Below are 20,136 nucleotides of genomic sequence, written 5' to 3'. Positions count from 1 at the left end.
TAACTTCTGGCGGCTCAACTCAGTGCAAGGAATTTTCACATTCTCACCACACCACCTCTGCTATGGTCACCACCACCACCACCACCACCACAACCACTACTTACACTTCCCTAAGTTCATTCATACTTTATCCTCCCACGCCTCGGGTACACAGGGTTTCAATTGACTTTTTCTCTATCTTCCTTCATTTTTTTTCATTCCCTAAGGTCATCAGAACATTATACTTTTTCCAAAGGAGAACAATTACATTTGTGAAATTTATAGTTAATTCTGCGCGCTGCCCACACCTTATTTTTTTTTCTTCTTTTCTGTAAATTAATTAACATTACAAAGTTTTGCATTATTTTATGTTTTTTTTTTTTTTCTCTTCGCTTCATTCCAGGATAACGAGTGTGAAAACAAAATATTCTACATACATTGCAAGTAATTTCATATCGTAATTACTACCGTACCTTCCATTACTGCTATCGTTATTACTACAATTATTATTATTATTATTATTATTATTATTATTATTATTATTATTATTATCATTATTATTACTGTTGCTGTTGCTGTTGTTATTATCATTATTATTATTACTATTACTATTATTATCATTATTATTATTATTATTATTATTATTATTATTATTATTATTATTATTATTGTTATTATTATTATCATTATCATCATTGTTACTATTACTATTATTATTATTGTTATTATTATTATTATTATCATTATGTAGTAGCAGTAGTAGTAGTAGTAGTAGTAGTAGTAGTAGTAGTAGTAGTAGTAGTAGTAGCAGCACCAGCAGAAGAAGTATAGAACTAACAGTAGTAGAAGTGGTAGTAGTTGTAGCCGTAGCAGTAGCAGTAACAGTAGCAATAGCAGTAGCAGCAGTAGCAGTAGCAGTAGCAGTAGCAATAACAGTAGCATTAGTAGCAGTAGCAGTAGCAGTAGCAGTAGCATTAGTAGCAGTAGTAGTAACAGTAGTAGTAGTATATAGTGATGCACCAACACAACATCCATCACTACTACAACTACTACAAATAATGAGTGTAAGAGTACTGCCTGACGGTGGCCCTGTTGCTTCCCGCCGCAATCAGGAGGGAGCGGGCTGAGGGTGAGTGGCGACACAACTTGGGCACGATCCCTGGAGAGGCACCTCGCTCCCTCCTCTTTCTCCTTCTGCTCCTCCTCCTGCAGATCCACTCCTTCTTTTCTCTCTTTCTCGAAAATCTTTCCCTATTATACCTTTCTTTTCTTCCTCCAATTGCTTTCTTGCTTACATTTCTTTCCTTAGCATCTTTTCATAGTTTTTCCTTCATAATACTGCTTCTCATCATTATCATCGTCAGCCTCCGCCTCCGCCTCTCAGACAAATGTGTATCGCAGGCACGGTTCTCCTCCTCCTCCTACTGCTGTTACTTCTGGTGTTGTTGCTGCTGCTCACTTTCTCGTTACTATCTATCAAGGACATCATTATCCCGGCAGGGCATCAAAGACCACGGAGAGGGCGTGGGCAAAAATAGTGTGTGTGTGTGTGTGTGTGTGTGTGTGTGTGTGTGTGTGTGTGTGTGTGTGTGTGTGTGTGTGTGTGTGTGTGTGTGTGTGTGTGTGAGAGAGAGAGAGAGAGAGAGAGAGAGAGAGAGAGAGAGAGAGAGAGAGAGAGAGAGAGAGAGAGAGAGAGAGAGAGAGAGAGAGAGAGAGAGAATATGGGAGGGTTAGGAGGATTGGTTTCGGTCTGAAATTGGTGGGTGGGTAAAAGAGGCTAAGGAGGCGAAGGGCGGCGAGGAGGAGGAGGAGGAGGAGGAAAGATGTAGTGGAGGAAAAGAGGCATTTGGGCGTCACGGCGATCTCCCCCGCCTGCCGCTGAGCCTGAGAAATGTGACCCGGTGGGCTTGGCGGGCGTCAGTTGCCGTCGAGAGGTGAAGGGAGGAGGACGTCTCTGCCGTTCTCTGGTCCAGCGACTGAGGGGGTACTCGCCGCGCCCTCCCCAAACCTCACGCCCTCAAACCCTCACCGTAACACCCACTATGCCCACGCTCACGCCCCCGAAACACGCCCAAACATCAGTCCGGACGTCGAAGTGAAGTCCTCGGGGCACGCAAACAATTCCTAAACTTTGGATCGAAAGAAAAAAAGAGTATTTAGCGTGTTTTGGTGTCACGCTCGGAGTGAGAACTGAGGCACTGGAGCAGAAGTGTGTCTAGCAATCCCTGAGCGGCCTGACGGAGGGAAGACAAAGGGGCGCCATCAGGAACAGTGGTTAATAGAGGGACTGGAGTGGACAGCGCGGTGGCGGTCGACAGATAGCTCGTGTGATAAATACAGTGAGGGACCTGTCAGTGGCTGGTGTCTCCTCCTACTTCTCCTTCTACTCCTTCCCCTTTCCCTCCTCCTCATCCATCGCTACCGACACACAGCCTCTCCTCCCTCCCCATCCATCGTGACTTCCTGCGTGTCCTAGTACCTCTCTCTCCTCGCCTTCCTCCTGATGTGTCCCTCCAACTAGAAATTGACGAGTTAAGACAGCGTGACGAATAGCTACAGATGAAAACTGGAAAGCAAATCGACCAGACAAATGGAAAGCCGCTCTCCCACAAGGCGTCTTGACTTGGATTAGAGAGAGGACGCGAGGGAAAAAAGACTCACACAAGAAGAGACTAAAGGCTGAGAGAGAAAGATGGAGAGAGAGTGAGAGGATAGCAGGAGAGAATAGTGATATCTTTAATTTCTTTTTTCACCTTTCCCTTGGTCGTGGTGGAATAGACGGTAGGCGGTAGAGAGGTGGAGGAGGACAGGTGATAAGGTTGTGGTAGTGGTGCAGTAGTGGTGGTGACGGTACGTGGAAGTGATGCTGCCAAGGCTGTGACGCTGCTGTGGTGCCGTGCCTACCGTAACGACCTGCTACCACGGTGAAAAGTGTCACAGTTACGGTACGGGATTACTGTACGCACACACACACACACACACACACACACACACACACACACACATACACACACACACACGCACATTAAAGAAAAATAACACATCCGAACATCCTCTTTAACTTGAGAAACATATTGTGAGGGGGAGAGAAAGGCAGCGAGGGAGATAAAGAAAGAGAGAAACCAATCGAAGCAGGAAGAGAAAAGAAACGAGAAACTGGAAGCAAATACATACAAATACGAACAATTAAAACAAGAACTATACGAAGAGGAGGACGCGACAGGAGCGGGGGAGGAAGGTGAAGAGGAAAAATATACATAGATCTTTATTTCCTGGGGACTTCACTGATCACCCTCACATGGGACCTCCTCGCCTCCGCCACTGATGGAGTTACAAGTCCCATCGCTGTTTCTTTGCCTCTTCAGCCACGTCCTCCTCGGGGGAACATCTTTCTCATGAGACAAGGTGAGTTCGCCCTTCGCTTATCCATCATGTTCACTCATTCTTATTATCATGCCTATTCTTTTTTTGCATCGTTGACTTAAAATGGTCGAAAAAAAGAGAAGTGAAAATAAATCCTTCTCACCAATTTATAGACTTGGTAAGAGTTATTAATTTGGTAGTTTTTCTGTTTTTTTCTTGTGATTTGTCGTACTCTCAGACATCATGTTTACCCATTTATGTCACCAGCTCTACGTATTTTGCAACGTTGCCTCAAATATATGGGTGAAAAAAGTCAATCCTTGGCAATCTATGTATTTGAAAAGAGTTACTATTTTACTGGTTTTCTGGTGGTTTGTCGTACTCTTAGACATCATATTTACTCATTACTTCTTTTTCAACTGCTGACTTTGATATATGAGCGAAAAAAAAATATATATCCTACTTGGTAATCTATGTATTTGAAAAAAAGAGTTATTCATTTACTGGTTTCCTGGTTGTTTGTCATACTCATAGACATTATAATTACTCATTTATATCCACATGTCTACTTGTTTTCCATCGTTGACCTAAATATATGGGAGAAAAAAAAGCTTGAAAATAAATCCCTGTTAATCTATGTATTTGGTTAGAATTATTTATTTTCTGGATTTCTCGTGGTTTGTCGTACTCTTATATATATTTATTCATTTATGTCACCATGTGCACTTATTTTACATCCTGATCTAAATATATGGGAGAAAAAAGTTTGAATATAAATCCCTGGTAATCTATGTATTTGGTAAGAGTTAATCATTTACTGGATTTCTTGTGGTTTGTCGTACTCTTATTCATATTTATTCATTTATGTCACCGTGTTCATTTATTTTGCTTCGTTGGCTTAAATGATGAACGAAAACAGAAGAAAATGGCGTGAAAAATAAGTCTCTCTTGACAATTTATGTACTTGGTAAGAGCTATTCAATTATTGTTTTTTTTTTCTTTTGTGGTTAAGGAAACATGATAAGGAAGACAAGGTGCGGAATGAAGCCTTGCTCATTCACCTCCTTACTCATCGCCATTCATTCCCTCGCATTATCCTCCTATGAACTCAGAATGACAACGAAGTGGATGGGAATGGAAAAGGAACTACTGTGAAGAGAAACATGCACTATGAGTCTAGCAATTCAAGTTAATTGGTTCACATATTTTTTACCGACTTGCTAACCGAAGATGGCTAAGTAGACGGACAAAAAACGAAGTGGAAGAAAACATAGAGCACGTGTCCACTGGGTCGTCAGAAAAGTGTGTTAAAGGATCATCCGATATCGCTTTACGGAACTCAGATGCCCCAGTGCTCTTGACGCGCTCCCCACCACACCACTTGTCACCCCTCTTACGTCGCCCCTTCCCCACCACCACCACCACCACCACTACCACTACCACCTCCTCGCAGGCAAAACTCTCTTCCTCTTCCCTAATAAATACCGGCAGATGAAATTTCGCACTTAATTTGACGCAGGTAATTAAGCTGAAAATTTACGACTCCCTCCCCCTATTTTTCGGGACGCTGGAGTATTTATTTATTTATTTATTTAAGAGAGAGAGAGAATAGAGGAGGGAAACCCATTTTGTCAAGCCCTTTCTGCGACACATGAGCACTTAATCCCCGCATGCATTAATCCCCTAGGCTTTAGAAACGCATCAGCTAAGCCCTGAGTAATCTATGGTCACACGTATACTACCTGAAAATTCCACTCACCCCTCTTGCTATACATGCACGAAAAAAAAGTATATATATAATAAAAAAAATTTAATCCTCCTCCCTCAACTGAAAGAGCAGTAAGGGTGACGGTCTTCCGGGTTGTAACAGTGGCATCACCTTTGTGTACATCTGCAGCAAGGATTTTTGTGGAGTGTTATGAGAGATGCGAAAAGGGAGGGAAGGAGGGAAGGAGGGAAGAGGAGAGGAGTGGAGGGAGGGAGGGTAGGCAGCTCCATTCCGGCTGTTTTCATTTTTTCCTTCCAGAGGGCAACACAGGCACAGGTAAACACAGCACACCTGCCTCCCGTGTGTGTGTGTGTGTGTGTGTGTGTGTGTGTGTGTGTGTGTGTGTGTGTGTGTGTGTGTGTGTGGGTGGGTAAAGATGAGTAGACGTTTCTTTCAATCTCTCTCTCTCTCTCTCTCTCTCTCTCTCTCTCTCTCTCTCTCTCTCTCTCTTCTCCATTCAGCCCTGATTCTTACATCCCTCCCGTGTCAATAACCGCAAAGCAACAACATACACGTACAAAACCAGGCCGTATGCAGATATTTTCAGCAACACTCACATATCCACATCACACACACACCACCACACACTCCCCACACACCCTTAACACCTCCCCACCACTCGCTGTCACTCACACCCATCCTACCCTAACGGAAATATGGAAAACAAACGAAAAAAAGAGAAAGGAAATAAAACTCGTGAAAATGTGCAAGGAAACAAAATCGTCATATTTGAAGGATGTAAATAAATCAAATCAATAGTGTAGATTAAGTAGGTCAGAATATATTCGGGGAAACAGAACAGGAAAAGGAAAATCAACTGGCACCAAGACCTTTCAGTAACACCCACCACAAAAAAAACAGTAATAAAAGAGAAGTCGAGTCAGAATATATTTGTAGAAGAGGGAAAAGCAATACCAACTGGCATCACGGCCTTTCAGAAACACCCACCACAAAAGCAGTAATAAAAGAAAAGTCGAGGCGGAAAAAGATAACAATTGCAGCTGCACAGGTAACCACAACACCTGTAGGGGAGGGAGTGGCTGCCTTTATTGCGTGCTTTAAACGCTAATTTGCAGGTGAAGGGAGGAAAAGTGGGAAGGCAGGTGTCGTCATGGAATTTCCAGGTGAGACAGGGATTCTACAGGTGAAATTCCAAGGTGGGAGGAAGGTAATTTGTACCTTGAAAGTGGAGGCCATTATCATACAAATTTTAAAGTAAAATGAAAAAAAAATAGGTCTTTTAACATAGAGTAATGGAATAGTCAGTAATCAACTTGTAGGTGTTGAGTCATTAGAAAACTTTATACGACTAGACGAATTTAATGATTAGGTTGATTGGTGGAGAGAAAAGGTGCGTTTCATACAGTGACTGGCAGGTGCATGTCTGATGGTGTCTTGCAGCTTCTCTTGTTTTTCTATAATTTCTTACATAAACTTTTTTTTTTTTAAATGCAAGAGGGAAACTAGCCAAGGGCAATAAAAAAAAAGGCACACTTCAAATGCAAGTTCCCTAAAAGAATTGGAAAGAATTAGCCAAAAGACAGGGAAAAATGTTTTGAAACATAATGAAAGTGAAAGGTGTACTCTTATACCTATAGTATTTTGAAAGTAAAGACTGCTTTGTTTAGTCCAGGAACGTTTCTGATGAGCAAGACAGGCTAATCTAAAGTGAGAGGCGAGCCAGGTAAAGGCAAGGCACAGCTGCGTACACACCCAACGATATGCACACCACGCACCAACAACACACTAACGCAGCACGCACCAAACACACCTCCAGCCAATGGCACATGCCGAGAGGGAAAAAATAGAAAATAAAAGAAAAAATGGAACAAAAGTTTAATCTAAAACACAATTTTGAAACTAATGATTCTGTGTTCGTGTAAAACATAAAATAAATATGTGGCTGTGATGGAAATAAAAATAGTTCAGGTGAAAGGAAGCGAAGTGTAATGAACGCGCGATAAAATGCAATGGAAAAAAAATTATATCCCGCCATTAGTGAAGTCATCACCACTTGATAACACACACGCGAACGACAACCATTACTGCCGCCCATTACAAAAGACAAAAAAAAAAAAACTACAATAAACCACAGAGAGGACGAACAGAAAATAGAAATAATGGAAAGAACGAAAGAAAATAAAACACTAAACGGTTAATTGTTTACAAAAAAAGACGTGGATTTATCGGAAAGAAAGAGACAATTACACAATAACACATGAAAAAAGAAATCAAATATAATGTCCTTTAAGAGAAAACATAGCCACAACAGGAATAATATCACAAAAAATGAGTAAAAATTAGGAATTGCTAACACAGAAGCGAGAGACAATCATTACTGCCTCCCATTATTAAAAGACAAAATATATATAAAAAAAACCACAATAAACCACAGAGAGAACGAACAGAAAATAGAAATAATGGCAAGAATGAAAGGAAATAAAACACTAAACGGTTAATTGTTTACAAAAAAGACGTAGGAAACAAAGAAACAATTGCACAATAACACAGAAAAATAAAAATCAAATTAGAGGTGTCAAGACATTTGTCCCTGAATTTTGGTTAACTCTCATGTCTGTTAGGGAACTGGCAGCACAGTGGGCCTTTTTCCCCCATATTTTGTTGCCCTTGACCAGCTGTCCATCCTACATAAAAAAAAAAAATAATGTCCTTCAAGAAAAAAAAAAAACTTAATCGCAGCAGGAATAACATTACAGAAAATGAATAAAAAATGAGGATAGATGGAGTAATAATTGCAATATACCTCACCGATTTGCAACACAAGGTACATTAGTCTTAAGAAAACTTTCCTCATCTTTTTCATCTTTTTTTTCATCCCTTATTTCTTTACTTTACGTTTTGTAGCTGAGGTGGAATCTGTTATTGCGAAGTGGGTAATGGTGTTTTTACTGGCCAAGGACGTAATAAAGGGGTTGATGAAGGTTTAATGTGTTTTTCCACGGCAGGCTCACAACCTCGATATAACGACTTGCAGACAGGCTCGACCTACTACAACGATGCCTGGGATCTTGTGTTTATTGCATTACTCTCTCTCTCTCTCTCTCTCTCTCTCTCTCTCTCTCTCTCTCTCTCTCTCTCTCTCTCTCTCTCTCTCTCTCTCTCTCTCTCTCTCTCTCTCTCTCTCTCTCTCTCTCTCTCTCTCTCTCTCTCTATCTATCTATCTATCTATCTATCTATCTATCTATCTCTCGACTGGTGTTTCTAGGACATCATCTTCTCGAAGTGTCTTGCTCGTTTCCAGTCTAACTCCTAGGACACAAGAAGGAGGAGGAGGAGGAGGAGGAGGAGGACGAGGACGAGGACGAGGAGGAGGATTGTAGCATCACTGAATTCTGTTCCTTCAGGGCCTCCTTCAAGAAAAACTCTCTCTCTCTCTCTCTCTCTCTCTCTCTCTCTCTCTCTCTCTCTCTCTCTCTCTCTGTTACCAAATGCTCTCAATCCAACATTGATTCTTTATTTTTCTTCTTTCCGTGATATTCCTGACTGATATTGAAAGTCAAACTCCAACGTTGATTTAGTCAGGAATAAAACTACATATACAAACACACAAACACACACACACACACACACACACACACACACACACACACACACACACACACACACACACACACACACACGTCTTGGTCAAGCAGACTTAATCAAATCCTAGTCACCTCTTGGCAGCAAACGTCGCTTACTGCCGCTGGCTCTCGTCCATTTGAAAGAAATTTAATTCTGTACCGTGAGAGATTTTGCAGTTTATGAACCGTAACCAAGTTTGTCCAGACCTTACGAAGGGCCAGTGGTGACTTCTTCTTCTTCTTCCTCCTCCTCCTCCTTCTCTGTTTTCCTCCTTCTGTTGTTTGTCATCAGTGCTCGTCTTTTCTGATTTTTTTGTTGTTGTTTTTTTCCACGTCTCTATCTATCTTTCTCCTTCACTGTCTCTCTTCACTGGCATAAGAAATCTCTCACCTAATTCACTTTATTTACAGCTTCTTTTTCTTCCTTTTCCTCTTCCTTCTTTTTCCTCCTCGCTTATGCTCCTCTTTTTTTATCATTGTTTTCATTTCCACGTCTCTGTCTCCCTGTTTCTCTCTCACTGTCTCAAACCATACTTACAACTTCTTCTCCTTCTCCTCCTCCTTCTCCTCTTTCTCATGTATGCTTCTCCTTTCTGTTTTTGCTTTCTCAACATATTTCTCTGTTTTTCTCTCATTTTCTCACTTCACTTGCACACAAACACTCACAACACTCACCATACTTATTACTTCATTTCTCCTTCTCCTCCTTCTTCTCTTCTTTCTCATGTATGCTTCTCTTTTCTATTTTTTTTGCTTTCTCCACATTTGTCTCTGTTTTTCTCTCATTTTCTCACTTCACTTGCATACAAACACTCAAAACATTCACCAAATCTATTACTTCCTTTTCTTCTCCTTCTCCTTCTCCTTCTCTTCTTTCTCATGTTTGCTTCTATCTTTTCTGTTGTATGTGTTTGCCTTCTCCACATTTGTTTGTGCTTCTCACTTTCTCACATCACTGGCATACAAACACTCACAACATTCACCACATTTACCACAGACTCAGCAGACTGTCTCGCCAAACACACAAGGAAAACCTGAAATAAACACCGCAAAATATTTCACCTCCTCAATAGATTTACCGATGAAAAATAGAATACAAATAAAATAAAACAACAATCTTCCCTCCATTTCTGAAACAACTAAAGTAACCCTAATATACCTTTCCCTCCCTCCCTTCCCTTCCCTTTCCTTCTGTCCCTCCCTTCCTTTCCCTTCCTTCTTTCCTCTAGCCGTCTCTCTCCCTTCTCCCACGACTATAGGTCTTAAAAGGCTGAGGGGAACTACTCGGTGGGAAAAACAGAGATAGGGAAAAGGGAAACCTATCAACACACTTGCTCAAAACAGATCTAAACCACGGAGGGAAGAGGAGTCAAGTGTTATCCGATCTTGTCACACACACACACACACACACACACACACACACACACACACACACACACACACACACACACACACACACACACACACACACACACACACACATACACATACATTCACTGATGCCATAAAAGCTGGTATAGATATCACTCTCTCCTCTGTCTCTCTCTCTGTCCCTATCATCCTCATACTCCTCTCCTTACCCTCCTCCTCCCCAAAGTGGCTGTGTTTGCGGTTCCTTGCAGTGAAAGAGCTGAAGGAGGGAGGAAGAAGGTAACAGTAGTAAGTAGCAGAGCCTTACCCTTCCTTTCTCCCCTTTCCCGCCTCCTTCCCTTCCAGCCCCGCCCCGCCCCGCCTCTTCCCCGCCCCTCCCCGTCCTTCATGTGTTGAGGATTTGCATAACACGCAAGCTGAGGCCTCATAGGACGTTCTCCCCACATAAAACTGGTTACCCCACACTTTTCCCACACGTTGGAAGCGAGTAGAGAATTTGAGAGACAGAGAAGATGAGGAGGAGAAAGGAGGAGGGAAACGAGGACGAAGAAGAGGAGGAGGAGGAGGAGGAGGAGAGGAGGAGGAGGAGGAGGAGGAGGAGGAGGAGGAGGAGGAAAGAGGTGTAAGACAAGGATGATGGAGGAATAAGAAGGGTGATTGGGAGAGAGTGAGGTTGCAGGAAGAATGAAGAAGACAAGGAGGAAAAAATTACCGAGAGAAAAAGGAGGGAAATAGAAGAAGAGATGGAGAGCAACAAGAAAGTGTGAAGAAGGAGGAGGAGGAGGAGGAGGAGGAGGAGGAGGAGGAGGAGGAGGAGGAGGAGGAGGAGAAGGAAAAAGAAAAAGGAGAATGAGAAGGAGAAAGAAAAGAATAAGAAGAAGGAGGAGGAGGAGGAGAGCAAAAAACAAGACAATGAAAACAAATAAAAAAAACGATAAAAAGAGGAAAAGACGATAAAACAGGAAAATCCAGATAGTTCTAAACGACGTACCGAGAGAGAGAGAGAGAGAGAGAGAGAGAGAGAGAGAGAGAGAGAGAGTTTTTGGTCAAAGGTCGAGCCGTTTTCTTTTCCAATAACATAGAAAATGAGAAATTCCGAGCCCTCATAGTGTCAGGATTACCTCAAAAATATATAAATAATGTCCTCGTGACCTCAACGACCAAGAATTCCCCGATAGTTTCCCGCCAAAACCCCAAAAAATAAAAAATAAATAAGGGGGTCACCGGGGGAGAGGAACGCGTTGTAATGAGCTTAGAAATACTTTGTGAAAACTTCCTTATGAGCGATCTGACCAATCATTAAACTCCCAGTGGCGCAGAGATGTCGCAAGGGATGTTTGGGAATAAGGGAGAGAAGAGAGGAGCTAAAGGGGAAGTAGAGGGGAGGTAATGTCGTGGGAATTTTAAACCTTCATTCCTGAGTCTCCAGCAACCTTTTTGAGATACGATGAAGATTTCCTCGATTAAAACCTTTAGCTTGAAAAATGAACAAGGAATAATAGGTGAACTGTGTGTGTGTGTGTGTGTGTGTGTGTGTGTGTGTGTGTGTGTGTGTGTGTGTGTGTGTGTGTGTGTGTGTGTGTGTGTGTGTGTATGAGTGCGTTATGGGTCAAAGTGTCCGAACTGAGGTGTGGAGTTTTTATATGAAAACAATTTCGGTGTTTCTAGATTACTTGCGAATGTGTGTGTGTGTGTGTGTGTGTGTGTGTGTGTGTGTGTGTGTGTGTGTGTGTGTGTGTGTGTGTGTGTGTGTGTGTGTGTGTGTCTACAACTTTCCATATTACATTTGTTTTACTTCAAGGCCCAAACTCTCTCTCTCTCTCTTTCTCTCTCTCTCTCTCTCTCTCTCTCTCTCTCTCTCTCTCTCTCTCTCTCTCTCTCTCTCTCTCTCTCTCTCTCTCTCTCTCTCTCTCTCTCTCTCTCTCGATCAAACTCGCTTCTCTCGTGCTAGCATCCAAGGATCTGCAAGCGAATAAATTATCCATAAAACAAAAGAAAGTCGCTGTTGACTCGCCGCAACTTAACACGGACAAAGGAGCATCGCGGAATCTATTGTTGACGAGCAAAGAAAGAAAAAAGACAAAAAAAAAATATAGAAAAAGAATTATGAATCAAAAGCGACTCGGATGACAATAGAGAATCGTAGAGACAGAGACAGAGAGAGAGAGAGAGAGAGAGAGAGAGAGAGAGAGAGAGAGAGAGAGAGAGAGAGAGAGAGAGAGAAGATATACCATTATTAACCCTACTTTACAATACCCACTAAAAAATCATATAAACAAACACATTTTCCACAATCCCTCACCCCACACACCCCTCCCTTTCGCCACACCCCCCCTCAGCCCTTACTCTGCCCCCTTCACACCCTCAGGAAGACAAACAGATCCGTCCCCTTGGTTTTAGATGTTTCTCTTTGACGGGGAATTGCAAACTATGGGATATTAGTGGGGCCATTATACAGGAGAGAGAGTTATGGCACAGCATCAGCCACGAACCTTTAGTGGGGAGAGAAGGGAGAGAAGGGAATTTCGAGGCCATATTCTGAAACACACGCCACACTTTCACTATTTTCAAAGGGGTCTAGTTGAAGTGACACGGGTTTTTAAGGGTGTTTCTGCAATTCTAGTGACATTTTAGCAAGTTTTCCGCATTATCTACAGAAAAAATACTCTTTAGAACTCGGCTAATCGTCTGATACGGGTTTTTAAGGATGTTTCTGCAATTCTAGTGACATTCTAAGTTTTCTGCGTTATCTAAAGGAAAAAAAAAACACTTTAAAACTCAGCTAATCGTGTCTATGGCCTTTGAAAATGGTCGCGGTGAGAGATTAAAGCGTTTCTGAATGTGGCGCTAGGAACCAGGAAGTCGCAGAGAGAGTGAGAAGGAAGGGAGGTTAAAATGGGGAGAGTCACAGAGGAAGAAAATTAGAGATGCAAGAGAAAGGAGAAATAACATGGGATTGAAGGGGTCAAGTCTAACCTCACCTAACCTAACCCAACTTAACAGAATATAGGAAAGAAAAATAGGAGACAATCACAGAAGAATCAAAACACATGGGAGAGATTAAGATAGGCAAGAAAGGAGGAAAATAAGGTCATCAAAAGAAGATACACAGGTGGACATGTCAAGAGGCGGTGAGAGGTGAGAGTAAGAGTGATGTAGAGGTGAAGATAGAGATAAAGGAGTAAAAGAGATAATTGCAGGTGTGAAATTGAACGATGAAGGAAGTAAAGGGGGTGGAATTAAGAGAGAAGAGATGAAGGGACACTGAAGGAATATGAAGATTATAGACAGAAAGGTAAAAAAAAAAAATATGGAAGGAAGAGAAAGGAAGGAAACAATATAACACAGAGAAAGAGAAAGAGAGAGAGAGAGAGAGAGAGAGAGAGAGAGAGAGAGAGAGAGAGAGAGAGAGAGAGAGAGAGAGAGAGAGAGAAAGCCGGCAAAGGTAGAGGGAAGTTTGAAGTAAACTCTGTAGCCTTGGAGAGAAGTTTTGGAAGGGGCTGGAGGGGTCGTGGAGTGATGGAGGGAAGACTGAGAGAGTTCTGTACAGATTAGGGCGATTAAATAGAAGGAAAACATTGCAAGGAAAAGAGTAGGAGGGACATTAAAGACAGTGAACGAGGTGTAGAATTGAAGGAAGAAACAAGAGAAAAAGGAAAGAAAAGAAAGAGGAAATAAATATGGAGGAAAATGGAAGGATATAAAACAAAAAAAAGGAAAACTGGACTAAGGTTAAAAAATGAAGGAAATAAAAAGGAAATATATTCACCACAGCAGAAAAAAAAAGAGTATAGACTTCTGGGAACATAAGATAGAAAAGAGAAATACAAACGAAGTCAAATAAAGTAAAACGAGACTTCAGAGAGAGAAAAAGAAAATCGAATGATAAAGATTGAAAAAAAAAAACTAATCTCGATAATTTCACATTTTTGGAGACTCACGTTTAGTTAAGAGAAAAAAAATATCGGGTTCATAAAAGGAAACATTGTGAAGAAGGATTAAAGATAAAAAGATTAGGAGGAGGAGGAAGAGAAGGAGGAGGAGGAGGAGGAGGAGGAGGAGGAGGAGGAGGAGGAGGAGGAGGAGGAGGAGGAGGAGAAGGAGGAGGAGGATTTGAGAAGAAAGGAAGCACGTATCAAAATATCTTACTCCATTGAATCGAGAGAAAGAGAGAGAGAGAGAGAGAGAGAGAGAGAGAGAGAGAGAGAGAGAGAGAGAGAGAGAGAGAGAGAGAGAGAGAGAGAGAGAGAGAGAGAGAGAGAACGTAACAGGAATAATCTACTTCAGTTCCCCTTCCTTTAATATCTCTTATCTCTTACCACCGAGAACTTACAAAGGATAGAAAAAAATGATAAGAGAAAGAATTAAAGAAAACTCAAATAAAGAAAAGCATGACGAGGAGGCTGATCCTTCCCCTCACACAGGATTATCCAGAAGGCAACAATAGAATGAGGAAAAGAAATAACACAAAAGATACTTACCAAGAACTCGCGTCGGAGAGAAACGACAACAAAGGGAATACAATGGTAACTTCAATACGATAGAAACAAATGCATGCAGGAAATTAAAAAGAAAGGAGGGAGCGAAAAAAAAAAGAAACTAAAGTGTTATTGGAAAGTTTATGGAATACTCGAGCTGAATTTTTTTTACACAAGTGGAGAAATACAAGTTAATAGTGACGTGTGTTTATTTATATCTTAATCATGTTATTTTTGGGGGAATGAAAAATCTGTAACAGTAGCAGCAATTATAATAATGTGGTACAAGTTTATTGGCAGCATTCACAACTCATCACTCATGCTAAAACCAATTATATTTTTCCCCTCTGTCTAACTCTATCTTTTTCTTTCTTCTCTCCCTCTCTCCTTTCTTTCTTTCTCTTCCTCTGTCGCGGCGGTGCGAGGGGAAGGGACGCGCTCTGCGGATAGACTTTTATTAGTCCACTCACTCATTGTATTTACATTTCAACTCACGTCATTGTTGTTATTTTCCATTACTGTTCTTGCCATTGTTCGTGGTGGTTATGGAAGTAGTGATGCTGGCTTTGGTGGTGGTGATAGTAGTAGTAGTAGTAGTAGTAGTAGTAGTAGTAGTAGTAGTAGTAGTAGTAGTAGTAGTAGTAGTAGTAGTAGTAGTAGTAGTAGAAGGAGTAGTAGTAGTAGTAGTAGTAGTAGAAGAGAAGAAGAAGAAGAAGAAGAAGAAGAAGAAGAAGAAGAAGAAGAAGAAGAAGAAGAAGAAGAAGAAGAAGAAGAAGAAGAAGAAGAAGAAGAAGAAGAAGAAGAAGAAGAAGAAGAAGAAGAAGAAGAAGAAGAAGAAGAAGAAGAAGAAGAAGAAGAAGAAGAAGAAGAAGAAGAAGAAGAAGAAGAAGAAGAAGAAGAAGAAGAAGAAGAAGAAGAAGAAGAAGAAGAAGAAGAAGAAGAAGAAGAAGAAGAAGAAGAAGAAGAAGAAGAAGAAGAAGAAGGAAAAGAAGAAAAGAAGAAGAAGAAGAAGAAGAAGAAGAAGAAGAAGAAGAACAACAACAACAACAACAACAACAACAAGAGAAACAAGAAGAACAAGAATAAGAACAACAATAACAACGAAAGGAAAAGAAGAAGAAGAGTAGTAGTAGTAGTAGTAGTAGTAGTAGTAGTAGTAGTAATGGTAGTACTTTCTAAATGGCGACATTGCCAACCACATATGCCTTTAAATCGGAAATACCCGCAGCGTGATGTATTTTTAAGCAGAAATTGCCCAAGCAAACCTCAAGAGTTCCTAAATCTGCATTACAAACACAAGCATGTCACAAAATGCACGGGGAAGAGTTCAATACACGCAAACGCCAATAGCTTTACACAGATGAACCAGAATGTTCCATACGTACGTGCTGTAACTGATTGAGGAGAAATACAATGAAACTCCACTAGGAAACGCACAAACTGATACATACCACCACTCAGACCGTGAAATATGTCCACCAACCATATGTAACGAGCCAGATATTAAAGCCATCGCATTCTCTTTTTTTTAACAGAATTTACACAATAAAAGCTACGCACATAAAATGACAAAACTGAGGTAAAATATCCTTTTGTCTCTGAGATAGAGTGCATTGTGTCAATCCCGCATGTCCGCCCGGCCTGTGTCACTGTGGAATACATTGGTGGCAGCGGCGCGGATTGTTATATTTTGCAACGGTGAAATAAGACCCTGCCCTCCTTAATAAAAGCCTTACAAGATGACACTAAAGGATCACGACGCTCTCTCCATTGAAGCGCCGCCTTTGATGTCTGTTTTCGTTCAGCGTTAAAAGCGTTCCAAGTTTACGTTGCGTGTAAAGTTTCACCATTTCCAAACAGTCCCCGAAATTAAATATTCTTTAACATCTGAGGCTTTTAAGAAACATCGAAGGCATCAGACCTTTTTTTTCTACCTGATCCCAACAGACACACGGACGCTGATGAAATGAAGATCAAATATTTTCAGATGCAACTCAATTTCGGTGAATATTTTCATCCGCAAACGATGTTGTCACGAGGAAACAGGTTTTGAGTTTCCATTTAGCTATAGAAATGTTAAACTATAAATGTTCCAGCGAAAATAAAACACTCTGACAGTTACCTAAGCGATCCGAACACCAGATATTACCTATTTCAATTGATATGATCTCTCTCTCTCTCTCTCTCTCTCTCTCTCTCTCTCTCTCTCTCTCTCTCTCTCTCTCTCTCTCTCTATATATATATATATATATATATATATATATATATATATATATATATATATATATATATATATATATATATATATATATATATATATATATATATATATATATATATATATATATATATATATATATATATATATATATATCGAAATTAGATAATCTTGACCACGGTTGTCCTAACCATGAAACGTTTATTCAGTACAAATTGTGACATTAAATTACTCGAGAAATTTCATATTCCAAGTCAATTTACTCATCAAATGTACTTTTTACCCGCATAGAATGTTTTTATCTATCACACACAAACACACACACACACACACACACACACACACACACACACACACACACACACACACACACACACACACACACACACACACACACACACACACACACACACACACACACACACACACACATCAATTACAAACTCGTAATGACAGTCAAATAGCACTGCTGAGGGGAGAAAAATGCTCACGAAAATATGACAGCAACGTAAGCACACACATTTACTCTTACCTAGAGAATGCGATGCTTTGAGAGTGGACGTACCTGCTGCTGCCTCACACGCCCGACTCCATGTTTAGGCGAGGCTGAAATGCAGAAAAAGTAGACCATTACTTACACACGCACGCACGAATAAGGACACAACCCACAAACTAACGCTTACATACAAAAACAGGCAAGATAATCCCATAAAGAGCGAGAGATATATTACATATGAAACCTCATTATTCTTTAACGCTCTCTCTTCCTCCTCTCCCTCATCCTCTCTTTCCCTTTCCCTCTCCCTCACCCTCTCTCTCTGAACCTCGTCATCAGGGGGTTGGAGGTGGCGCTGCCCTCCCACCTGTTGAGTAAGGCTGGGCTGAGGGAGATCCGACAGTCCTCTTTTCCGACCATCAGCGGGAAGGTAAGATGGTATTGATTCCCGCCCCGCCAAGTATAGAGCCTCGCGTGCCATCACAGGGAAAAGAGAGGCACCACCGCGATGCATCAGCGGGGCGCCTCAGATAACATTGGGCAGCGGTGGCAGGGGCAATATCCGTGATTAGAAAGATTATAAGGTGAAATTGCTTTTATAATCGATGTGATGTTGCACCGTCTTTCTCTCTCTCTCTCTCTCTCTCTCTCTCTCTAGTAAGATGCAGGACAGAGAAAATGTTGAGGTAGAATTTACGGTAGGTTTTTCTGGTATGCGAGTTTTTTTTCTCCTTTGTTTTTCTTTACTTACGTGTTTTTTTTTTCTTTAGTTTCGCTTTTTTATCTTCGCCGAGAGAATTTGCCTTAGGATCTTGTGTTTAAGTGCGTTCTTTTACTTTCCTGGAGATAACTGGTCTTTTTTTTATAAACTGAGAATGTTTTATGGTCTTTGTTTCTCGGGGAAGTATGTGTTTAGGCAGCCGTTCAAAGGAAAAAGGAGTCTATTTATGTATCGCTTTTCTCACACGAAGAAAATGTTATACGGTACATATTTTCTTAGCAAGAGAAAAGGGAAGTCTATCTTTTTTCCCAAGTGTGTGGAAGAAAGAATATTTTCTCAAATTTCTTTTTTTTCTTTTTCACCTCAAGAGAGAGAGAGAGAGAGAGAGAGAGAGAGAGAGAGAGAGAGAGAGAGAGAATGTACAATGTAAAGAATGCACAAGAAGAGAATGAAACTACAAAGTATTTTTTTTCCAAGAGGTACAATATATTGCTGACATTTTATCAAGGAGGGAATATAAAGAGGATGTTTTTGTCCTTCCCTCCCCCTGAACCTCCCTCTCTCTCTCTCTCTCTTCCCCTCCCCATCTCTTCTAAAGAGAGAAAATGGACTAAGGATGTTTTTTTGTTAGGTAAAATTTATGTCCGAGTGTTTCCATTTGCGAAGTTTATATGGGATGAGCATCGTCAGAGAGAGAGAGAGAGAGAGAGAGAGAGAGAGAGAGAGAGAGAGAGAGAGAGAGAGAGAGAGAGAGAGAGAGAGAGAGAGAGAGAGAGAGAGAGAGAGAGAGAGAGAGAGAGAGAGAGAGAGAGAGAGAGAGAGAGAGAGAGAGAGAGAGAGAGAGAGTTTAGAGAAAGAAAACATGACCAATGAGAAGGTGAGAAATAAAGTTAGGAAAAGAAATATTTGTGAGGGAAACAAGAATTACAACAAAGGAAGAAGAGAGAGAGAGAGAGAGAGAGAGAGAGAGAGAGAGAGAGAGAGAGAGAGAGAGAGAGAGAGAGAGAGAGAGAGAGAGAGAGAGAGAGAGAGAGAGAGAGAGAGAGAGAGAGAGAGAGAGAGAGAGAGAGAGAGAGAGAGAGAGAGAGAGAGAGAGAGAGAGAGAGAGTGTGTGTGGTGTGTGCGTGCATCGAAGCTGTGAGCAGAGAAGCAGTTTAGGTGTTTCCAGATATAATGCAACACACGAGCCTCTGCGAGAAGAGTGAGAGAAACCACTGTACCCTCACACGGACCCGTCTCCTCACACTCACGGACAAGAAGGAGAGGACTGTTGCCTACTTGCCTACTATTCTGTCCATGTAGATCTCCACTCGCTTATATATTATTAGTCAAATTGCAAAACAGTATCATCGTATTGAGATTACTTTTTTTTCTCATTCAGCCTCTTTATTTCCACTTTTTGGTCTTTTTCTTCTTCTTCAATTAGTTTTTCTTTCCTTATTCTGCTTTTTTTTCCTTCATGAAGCTTTTATTTTTTCAACATTCAAGCCTTTTCTTCCTCATTCAGCCATTTTTTTCTTCTTTTCTTTCTCATGCAGCTTTTCTCTTTCATTTTCAGTCTTTTTCTTCTTCAATCAGCATTTCTTTCATTATTCCGCTATTTTCCTTAATGAAGCTTATATTTTTTTCAACATTCAAGCCTTTTCTTCCTCATTCGGCTATTTTTTCTTCTTCAATCGAGGGTTTCGTTTTCATTTTGCCTTTTACCTCCTCAATGAACCTTTTATCCTTCCTCATTCACCATTTTTCTTCCATGCTTATCCTTTTCATTCCTCTTTACTTAACATTATTTTCTTCCTCACTCGACCTTTTATTTTCCTCACTGGGGCTATTATTTCCCTCCCTGCCTCCACTTCCTCACTCCTATTTGCCCTCCCTCCCATGACCATTGCCACTCTTACGTAAGGAATCACATTGAAAAAATACACATACATTCCATTTTAAGAGAGGTGTCGAGACATTAGTCCTTAAATTTTGACTAACTCTTTGAATCTTTTATGGAGATTACAATTCCAGTGAGCCTTTTTTTTTTCTAATATTAATTTTTTTTGCCCTTAGTAGTTCTCCTTACATTAAAAAAAAATAATAACTTCCCATTACGAAAAATAAGGCATAAAACTACATCATCAAAATACAAAACTGCCAATTTTCACTACAC

At 40.8% G+C, this 20,136-nt stretch overlaps 1 protein-coding gene across 1 annotated transcript in view; it reads left to right on the top strand.

Moving 5' to 3' along the window:
* The first annotated feature begins 1,904 nt into the window (after positions 1-1,904).
* Positions 1,905-20,136, top strand: part of LOC123510165 — an 83,950-nt gene continuing 65,718 nt past the window's right edge. Inside the window, exon 1 of the mRNA XM_045265033.1 lies at positions 1,905-3,384. The gene's annotated coding sequence lies outside the window, so the exon portion shown is untranslated. The remainder of the gene's footprint in view (positions 3,385-20,136) is intronic.

Source organism: Portunus trituberculatus, chromosome 28 (assembly GCF_017591435.1).
Source record: "Portunus trituberculatus isolate SZX2019 chromosome 28, ASM1759143v1, whole genome shotgun sequence".
NCBI lineage: Eukaryota > Metazoa > Arthropoda > Malacostraca > Decapoda > Portunidae > Portunus > Portunus trituberculatus.
The sequence above is the reverse complement of the archived record's forward strand: the minus strand, read 5'-3'. Positions and strand labels throughout refer to the sequence as shown.